Here is a 9573-nt window from a genome sequence, read left to right as displayed (position 1 = left end):
AAATTAACAGAGGAACCCCGACTATGAAAAAGAAAATGAAAAAAGAAGTTTCGGCTTTCCTGGCGGGAGCCTTGTTCTCAATGAAAACGATGACGTGTGAGTTGGGGATCGCAGTTAAAAAGAGAGAAGTTATTGCAGCAAGTAGCTGCGAAGTGGGTTAAAAACAAGGTGTACAGACAATAATGGAAAGTTTGAATGCGCAACATTCTTTGGTGAGTTCTCCAGCAATTTTGGTGGCAAAATCGTGTCTGAAGCGCAAAAGGCGTGTCACCTTTCTGACAAGAATACATAAGGCCCCGTAGAAAACAAGTATACGGTTGGGATGGGCAACTTGAATTTGGGAATGAATGAAGCTAATTTTGGCGTCGATATGGAGGTGAGCAACATGTGGGCCAGGTGGCGGGAAAAAGGCGTCATTAGCCGACGAAAGTGCACGGGCATTGCGTCTCAGTGAGCGCTTTCTGGAACTCGTCGAACAACGTTCCGAAGCAGAAATCTTCCTTGCGGAAGCGCTGGCTGCACACGAGTGTTGTAGCCCGTGGCTGTATACCATTTCTAAGTTTCACAATCCAAGCTTCACGCAGCTTCTTACCCTGCGGATACGTGCTCACACTGGGCTCCATTGCGTACGTCCTGCACTGCGGCACCGAGTGCTGGCCTACCATATAAGACGCCTTCAAAGACAGCGACTGCATATTGCAGTGATTTCAAATGTTGTAAAGCGCAGAGCCGAAGCGGATAAACCCTTCGATTTAATCAGAATTGCAGAGCAGGTGACATTCTAAAATTTCGTTTTCAGCGAGCGTCGGTGCTTCCGAAGCAGACGACGCTAGAGTGTACCCTTGTAGTACACTCGACGATGGCGTGAAGGGACCAGCGACAGCGTTTGATTACATAGAGGAAACATGGTGAAGGTAAAAACCTCGAGGCACTGCGCCGACCAAAATGAAAGTTAAAACACACAGCAAAGACACAATCGACTGGGGGAGGGCACGTGTTCTCGCTAGAGAAAAAGGACTGTCACGGCGTCTTCATCTTGAGTCGCTCGTGATACAGACCACACCGCGCACTCTCAACAGGAGCGATGGTAATCTGCCGCCAGTTTATGCGCGCTGCCTGCGTGACGTATTCAAGCCTACATAAGGCGAACTGCTTGACGCATGTTTCATTTCACTTGTGAACAAGACTCCCGTGTGGGAGCCGAAACGTCTTTGCTGTGTGTTTTAACTTTCATTTTGGTCGGCGCAGTGCCTCGAGGTTTTTACCTTCACCATGTATCATCCCGACCAGACGGGCTTCCGTCAAACATTAAACTTCACATAGAGGAAACAAAAAGATTACCATGCTAGTGTATATTGGCTTATTTTCATTATTAATTACAACCCGTTGTTACATCGGTCAAACATCACATCTGATACTCTGACTGCTTGCTCTAGGGAATTTTCAAGTATTAGCTATGTTTTTTTTTTCTCTTTTAGTCTGAAGTTACAGGGTTTGTCTTTAGCTTCATAACTATTTAACTCAAAGATCCTGCCGCCCGCTTCTTGGCCCATCCCCCTTTGTGGGTGAGGGCCATCAGCAAGAGGTCATCATCATCACCATCATCACCATCTTTACGTCACGCCAAGACAGTACTGCTCGTTGGGTTTCGGTTCCGGTGTTGCGCTTTTTCGCCTATTTGAAAATATTTTCCAATTTGCTGTGTATTTCCACTATCGGGCCCGTGACAGGAGCGTCTCAGGAGCATATCGAAGCACCATTACTTTGGCTTCCACAGTACGAGGGATCTGCCGCAATTTTTTTTTCCACCGATCACGAGCGCACATGCGCAAAGCCTAGACGACGATAAAGAAGGAACGCCAGCGCGTGCATGGAAGGCTTTGTCTGCCGAATGCAACGCCGTGACAATGTCCAACAGGAGGTCATTTTCGTTCAAGTCCAGGACCAGGGCCGTACCCAGGAATTTTTTTCGGGGGGGGTTTGCGTGTAGAACGGCTGCCATTTTTTAAGATTTATACTGGCTTATTTTTGTGAATAAATCAAGTACATCGCTTACTTGTAATAATTCGATGGTACTTTTCAATTATTTGTACCCAAATAAAGAAATTGGTATGTCAACCTCAAATTCTGGTTAAAGCAAGAAATAAGTTTGGACAATAGCACCACCAAAGCCGGGGACACCGCGACCAACGGCTCCTGATGAAGTAACACAATGTAACCACGGTACAAAAACGGTATGTATGTGTTACAAGCTGCCACTCTAGCGTCGCCAGCGCGAAGTCGGCGACGGGAATGGCAGCAGGTTAGGTCGTTCCGTACGTAAGCAGAGACAGTGAAGAGATCAGAGACGTGTGTGGGGAAAAACAAAACTCTAGTGATATTGCAGCACGAGGAATCTAGTACAACACTTAATACCAACTAACAAAATACATATAAATCAATAAATCAGCTTACAAGAGAGAAGTATTACAAACTACACAAAAACTAACCAACAATAAAACTACAGATGAGAAAGTCCGAAGGTATAACAGGTGAAGGGATACCTGTGATGACCGGCAGCGTTGAGTCCACGACGATCGGATGCAAGAAGTCAGAGAGAGTTCTGGCACAACTGCGATGTCGGCGGTGTTGCAGCGCTGGTGTTTCCGGTAGGCTAGTGCTTGAAGCCGATCTCGGGCAGGTTGAACTTACTCGAGATTCAAGTACCGATGCCTACGTTACAGACGTTAATTTCGCGTCACAACTAGACGAATGGCTAAGTTTAGGTGGCCAGCCGATACGGAGCCACAACCACTTAAGGGATACTTCTTGATCTCCTTCTACACCATGTTGGTCAGCAACTAGACTGCTTAGCAAGGCGAAATCCTGCGCTTAAATCGACCTCCGTGTCCCCTCATTCTCGTCCTGGGGAAAAGAGACCTCTACATGGGTCCAATCATGCACGTTTCATTGTTAGAAACTCCACCCTAAAAATATATTGACCGCGTCCCTCTTTAATTAGGAGAGGGTCCTCAACTGAGCGAGAGTGACAACCTGTTGGGGTTCTCTCATACGGCTTGTCCACAAGCAGTTTTGCCCGTGGGAATGGTCAGTTTCCTTGGTTTCAGCCGGTGCGTCTTGCAGTCTACAGCTGGTTCGGGGTGCATCGCGGCCTTTGACGACCCTGCCGACGCCGCCGTAGGTACAAAGGATCAAACATCGGCGACTAACGTTTGAAGAAGAACACCCCATTCAGTACTTCCCTGCACTAAAGACCAGTCTTTTCATGAGCGAACGGTTTCCACCGGTCAGCGGGGGAGTGCGGCGCCCGTTAATTTGCCGTTACGCCGGGTCGCAAAAATGGCAGTCCGTGACAGTATGTATGCAAGCAAACAAACAAGTCGCCCGACATTCCGATCTTCTTGTTACCGTTCGCACATTCTGCTTGCTGGATAGTTTCCTCGTAATTGTGAAAGAATAGAAGGGTTGAAGCTTGGGCTAGCTGGGTTTAGCTTTTAATCGACTCTTGAAACATAGAGGGAAGTTTAAACGAGGAAGTTTTTCCTTCTCGGCAACTTGCAAAATTCTGTGAGGACTTGTTCTGGGGTCACTTGAAGTTCTCGATGGATGCTGAGCAGTGCTAGTCCGGTCAATCTGTCGTTGTTCATATGATTTCGAAGGTAGCTCTTCAGCCTTCTCAGTGTGGAAAAAGTCCGTTCCGGGGTCGACGTCGACACGGGTAAAGTCGCCAGGATAGAAAGTAGGCTGTGGATGTTCGGAAAAAAGTCGCGGTTGCACATCTCTAAGGCCTGTAAAGCACAAGCTGGGCGATTCTTTTCTTCGATCTGGCAGCATTTGTTCACCCACAGTGTGAACTCTGCTTCGATGACATTAGCGGAAGGAATGTCGCCAAGGTAAAACTGCACTGCATCATCAATATCAGAAAGGCTAGCCGATGCGCAGAATTTCGGCAGCAGCATGTTAAGGCCAACCACGACCTTCTTATGGGCATCGAACCGGTCTCTTAATTGATTTTCGAAGTCAGCCAGCAAAGGCAAATACACATTCCTCCGGTAGTACTCTTCGGGAGTAGCAGAAGGTACGTTGCTTCTTTGCATCTGCCTTCCAGTGATGCGTGGTAGGGCCATCTCAACATTTGTGATCTTCAGCAAAGAGAGCGACTTCAGAAAAATCTTATTAATTCCGTTTCCGCACTAGCCCTTTTTGTGGAAAGAACGTCTATAACATTCTTTACGTGATCGCACGCTTGAGCCAAGTCACAGTCAATTTTTTGAAGAAACTTGCAAAGTGGCAGTGTCAAAGAGAAGAGGTCGCTACAGATCTGAAGCGAAACGACAAACTCGGGCTTCGTAATGGCATTGAGCAGTTGAGAAGCTTTTGATGAAGTAATCAGATGACGCGGCCTCTTCTTCCAATATTCGAGGAATTGTACAATAGGCACGTACAGTTCAAGGAAACGCTGAAGTGCATCGTGACTCTCTACCCACCTTGTTTGGCAAAAGGAGAGAACTGATTTTCTTTTTTCTTGTGTTAAATCTTCTACTTTGTCTCGCAGTTGGTTCGTCCTCTGTGGCGAAGCTCTCACAAACGTACAGGTTGAGGATACAGTTCCCAAACAGTTGCGGATGCTGGGGAGTTTGCATGCGTGAAGCAGAGCAAGGTTCAACGAGTGGGCGCTACAATGCACGTACAACGCTTTGGGCGCTGTTTGACGAATGAAGGCTTGAACACCGTTAAGGTGGCCGCTCATTGATGCCGCGCCGTCGTATCCTTGCCCGCAAAGTAGGTTCAGGTCAAAGCCATGACCTCTAAGGCTGTTCAGGATTGTGCTCGCCAGCGCCTTGCCAGTGAGATCGTACACGGGAACGAAATCTACAAAATCTTCTTTAAGTATGGGCACTCCCGACGTGTCGTGTCCAACGTACCTTACACATAGGGAAATGTGGGCGGTGCGAGATATATCAGTGGCCTCGTCAGCTAGAACTGAAAAACACGAACCTGAGTTGACGTTTTCAACTATCTTTCTTTGTATGATTTTACCACAGAGGGTGATCAACTCATTTTGAATTTTTGGGCTCGTGTACAGCGCATTCGCCGGAGATGTTTCCATGTGAGCTCTCAAGGCGGCATCTCCACATTTTGCTCTCATCCTAAGCAGTGCGCGGAAATTTCCATCATTTTTCAATGGCAGCACTTCAGACATATTTATCGGACCAGAGTCGTCTGTGCCGCGAAGCGGTACTTCTTGCCTGCCACAGAAAAGGATTGTTTCTATTATTGGCAGCAAGTTCTTGCGGTTTTCTTCCGCCTGCTTTTTAAGACCGTGGTCAAGTTGTGTTAAGATTAGGGGTGTGCGAATATCAAATTTTTCGAATACGAATCGAATACGAATATCCACTTTCGAATATCGAATCGAATATCGAATATCAAAGGAAAGATGCCTCCACAGTAACGATATTTTATTTAACATGTAGCTATTTGAAGAAAAAAACATTAACAGCCTGACTGGCAACACAACATACGCTGCTATCTCCAGAACACAATGTCCAGGCTAGCACAATGCACATCACAACACAAGCAAATATCACGGCACAATGAAAGTAATGACTACATGTTGTCACGAAGATATATGAGTTGCTCCACATGATCAGGCAGCAGGCGCCCCCTTGTAACAGAGACAACCTCCCCTCCCCCCCCCCCCCCCCTGCCACTGAATAGGCACGCTCGCTTGGAACAGAAGTGGCTGGTATAGGGAGTTACATGGGGCAAAGCTTTGCCAGAGTGAGGTATCTGAACGTGCCTACAGTCCGCCACCAGTCACATGGGTCACTGTCTTTCTTCAGAAGTGGTCCCGCATAGTGAACGAGTGGTAGTGCGGCACGTTACGGCCGCATAATATTGAAAATGTACGGTTACATGATCGCCAACAGCGCTGCATGTCGGAGATGCACCAGCAATAAATCATACGTATTGGGGCGTTCGTCGCAGGCAGATATCGTGCCTCCGTGTACTTACGATGTTTATTGCTCCTCTCGGCAACGTTTTTAACTATACGAACGCAGCAGAAATGTGGAAGACGAGTTATTTTAAGCATGATAAACGAATCGCATATTCGAATTTTTCGAATATTCGAAGTTATCGAATATTCGAAACTTTTCGAATACACGATTTTCGAATCGAATACGAATATTTCGAATGTAATATTCGACGAATATTCGAAATTTTCGAATATTCGCACACCCCTAGTTAAGATGTCATGCTGTGAGCGGGACCGGACTGCTAAAAAGTTCTCCGATAGCGTTGTTGACATGGCGTGATAACTGCTGGATGCGTGGCTCTTAAAGGCGTCCATGGCTTTCTTGTAATTCGTGAACTCCTTAGTTACAAAACAGCCCAAGCGCTGGTGCTCCCCTTTTCCTGCACACTCGCTTGCGAAGACTACGCAATATTTGCATAATGCTCCTTGAAGCTTCTCTGAATAAACAAGCCATGGGTAACGATCTACCCAGTGAGGTTGGAACTTCAGATTCCTTTTCCCTGTGGCTGGATAATCATAGTTAGCCGGAGGGGTCCACGGATTGAGCAGCAGCTTCTCCGTCGTCTCTGGATCATTTACATTATTGCTTTTCGAGACAAACAGTCCCAAGTCCAAATATTCGCACTCGTCGCACAGAGGGGAGGCGAACCAGAATGTGTAGGTGCCATGCCACTCACCTTCCTTGGGCATTGCCCAGTGGTAAAGGCGTCACTTTGCCCAGCGTTGACTGTAGAACAAGGTCACTTGGAGTTGCACTGCGGCCACCATCATTTTCCGGCGGCGCATGGGTGTCCTGCTTGTGTTCGTTCTCAGGTGATTCACATAAACCGGTGCATTCTCCTGTCGCTACAGAAGTTCCGACGCGCTTGGCTTTCCACCAGTGCTGAGGAGGGCGAAGTTTTATCCTTCGAAGGAGGCGGTTCTTCTCCGTCCGCTTCATCGGTTCGAACTTTCTTGAAGTAAGACGCAAGACTCCTTTGCTTCGTTGTTGCAGAGTGTCTTTTCATTTTGCTGCCGCAATCCTGTGCACGCACACAGAAGTGGCCAGTGGCTCCAAAAGACGTTTGCGACTGCTTCGACTGCCTGGCGTGAACGGCGGGCGATGTTTTCTTCCTCTCTTATCCACTTTACAGTGGCTAGAATGTAGAAGTGTGATGAACGCGCCGGCTCCCGCGTGGCGCATGTGTTTTCTGAACGCCGCTACAGCTGGTGTGCCATGCAGGGACCATTATTGTACTCCCGCTGCAGCAAACTGGATTAACGCTACTTAAAGACCTTTTCACAGAAGACTCCATGGGCACTCCATACTCCCCTTAATATACGTGAACCCCCCAAGAATGCACTGCCGAGACATTTGCACTCCCGTGGTACAGTCCAGAAAGCAGGTGTTGCTCCGTTCCTGTGAAAAGTCACCTTTTCACAGACGGCTCCCTGGGCGCCTGCATAATTCTCTCTGGGCTGCGCTAATTAAATAGCCGTGACCCCCCAAAAATGCACTTTGTAGGCTGTGACGTCAACCTCTGTACTCCCGCGCGCAGCCCAGCTTGGCGGCGTTTTTTTTTTTTTTTTTTTTTCGAAAGTCTGCCCTTAGGCATAATATTTATTCAGAAATACACATATAAATTTGCTTCGTGTATGAAGTCCAGTAACGAGCGGTGGTGAGGTCCACTAATCCAGCGGTCAAGTCGGGTAGTCGGCCAGGCCTGAGGCCTGTTGCACGTAGGTGACGACGGACGGCTTAATTGGTAGACCCGTGCATGTCCACAATAGGTGTGTGACAGTTACGTCGCTGATTGGAGCGTCGCAAAATGGGCACGATGTACCATACGGGCCGCGGTACTTTTGCGCACGAGCTCTTATACCTCCGTGTGGGTCAGACCTCCCTGGTGGTTTAACCCGCCGAGAGGAGGTTACGTTGCGGAGGCTTCGTGTTGGGGTTGCACTTACCCCATCCGTGACCGGCGTTTTTTCTCTCCTGTGAAAGTTGACCGCTGGTGCCGGATTGTGTGCCGGCTGTATCCTCGCTTTGTGTGCTTTGTAGGGAGGCGCATATACCTGTGTGTACAGAAGAGGTAGATTTCCTTGCGTGTGGTTAAGGTTGTTCGAAGTTGCTCGGATATGCCAGTCTTTCAGTAGATGTCATCTTCGATGATTCGTTTCGGTGGCGAAGACTACAGTTTGAGAAAAGTTTACCCTGCAGCCTGCGTCCTCGGAATGCGCCGCTGAGTTTTTCCGCTTAGGGTTTCGTTCCCTGGCAAATTTGCGCACGTCGTGTTGGTGTTGCCGTTGCTGTCGAACTGTTTACTTTCACAGAAGGAGACGCGCTTTCGTAGAAACCCAAAGCCGACACGTGCGGTCCGCACAGACGGATAACTTCTCCAGCGGCAATGCACAAGGAAAGCATCTGGAATCATAAAGGAGCTGCTACGGGGTGAAGACGAAAAGAAAAGACTCGAAGGAACGCGAGGGCGAAGTGCAAAGCTGTACAAATAGGGCAGGTGCGCGTGCGGGGGAGGGAGCGCTGAGGTGTTCTGGTAGGTTTGAAGAAAGGAAGAAGAGGGAAGCAATGCCAGGAAAGTTGCAGTGTAACTTTGCAGCTGGGGGTCGCTGTGAAGGCGTGTAAATATTTTAGTATCACCCGAAAAGTTAAAGCATCAAAAAAAATTTCGGGTAGGGGGGGGGTCAGAACCCCTCAACCCCCCCCCTAGTTACGGGCCTGTCCAGGACGCTACCTGAACATTCCGCAAGGGGTCATGAAGCGAGAGAATGCCAAGCCCGTCGTCCAGCGGCCTCCAGGTCGGCAATACCTTCATCACTGGGGACTTCAGGCGAGAATCCATTCTGATCATCTCCTGCGAGTGCCGGACGACTGAAGAGAACAACCGCTGCTGTTTCCCCCGCAACGACGCCAGCTGCAAGGGGCTGGACAGCAGGTGCACACCGAAGGGAGCTGCAGCCGCTGCTGGCAGCGCTACGAGAAGGACACGCCGCGGAGTGGCTGCACCAACGTCGCGCCTAGCGTCTACAGCAAAGTACACCTGACGAGCACAGTGCGACAGCAACCGGGGCGTCGTGAGCGAGCGCAGTCAGAGGAAGACGACGACGTTCGGGCCACGCGATTCCCAGACAGCTGTATCGCGTTCTCAACGTGGTGAGCCGGGCATGCCTTCCTACCATGGCTACCTCAAGCGTTCAAGGCCCCTGACGCGATGATGCTGTGATGCCGCCGTGGCTGCAGGCCCAACAGTCTGCAGGACGACGATACCGATGTCACGCCTCTGCGTCAGTTCGCTCAAGGACCGGCCGCCTCGGCGGGCACAAGGAGTCGTTGGATGAAAACAGGGGTCCTTTGGGGTTGTTGGTGCTTCCGAAGGGCAGCACCAACGCAACTAGCGTCTGATTTAAGCGTTAGGATTATGTTTTTGTTAGTGTATTACTTAATTTTTCTGCACTTGTTCAATAGTATATGTATACAAGCTAAATATAACGCCACTTTGCGTCGAAATAGTGTGTTTTATTCATGCCCCCGTGGTGGG

This window comes from Rhipicephalus sanguineus, chromosome 1, assembly GCF_013339695.2.
Source record: "Rhipicephalus sanguineus isolate Rsan-2018 chromosome 1, BIME_Rsan_1.4, whole genome shotgun sequence".
Lineage (NCBI taxonomy): Eukaryota > Metazoa > Arthropoda > Arachnida > Ixodida > Ixodidae > Rhipicephalus > Rhipicephalus sanguineus.
This window is presented reverse-complemented; position numbering follows the sequence as displayed.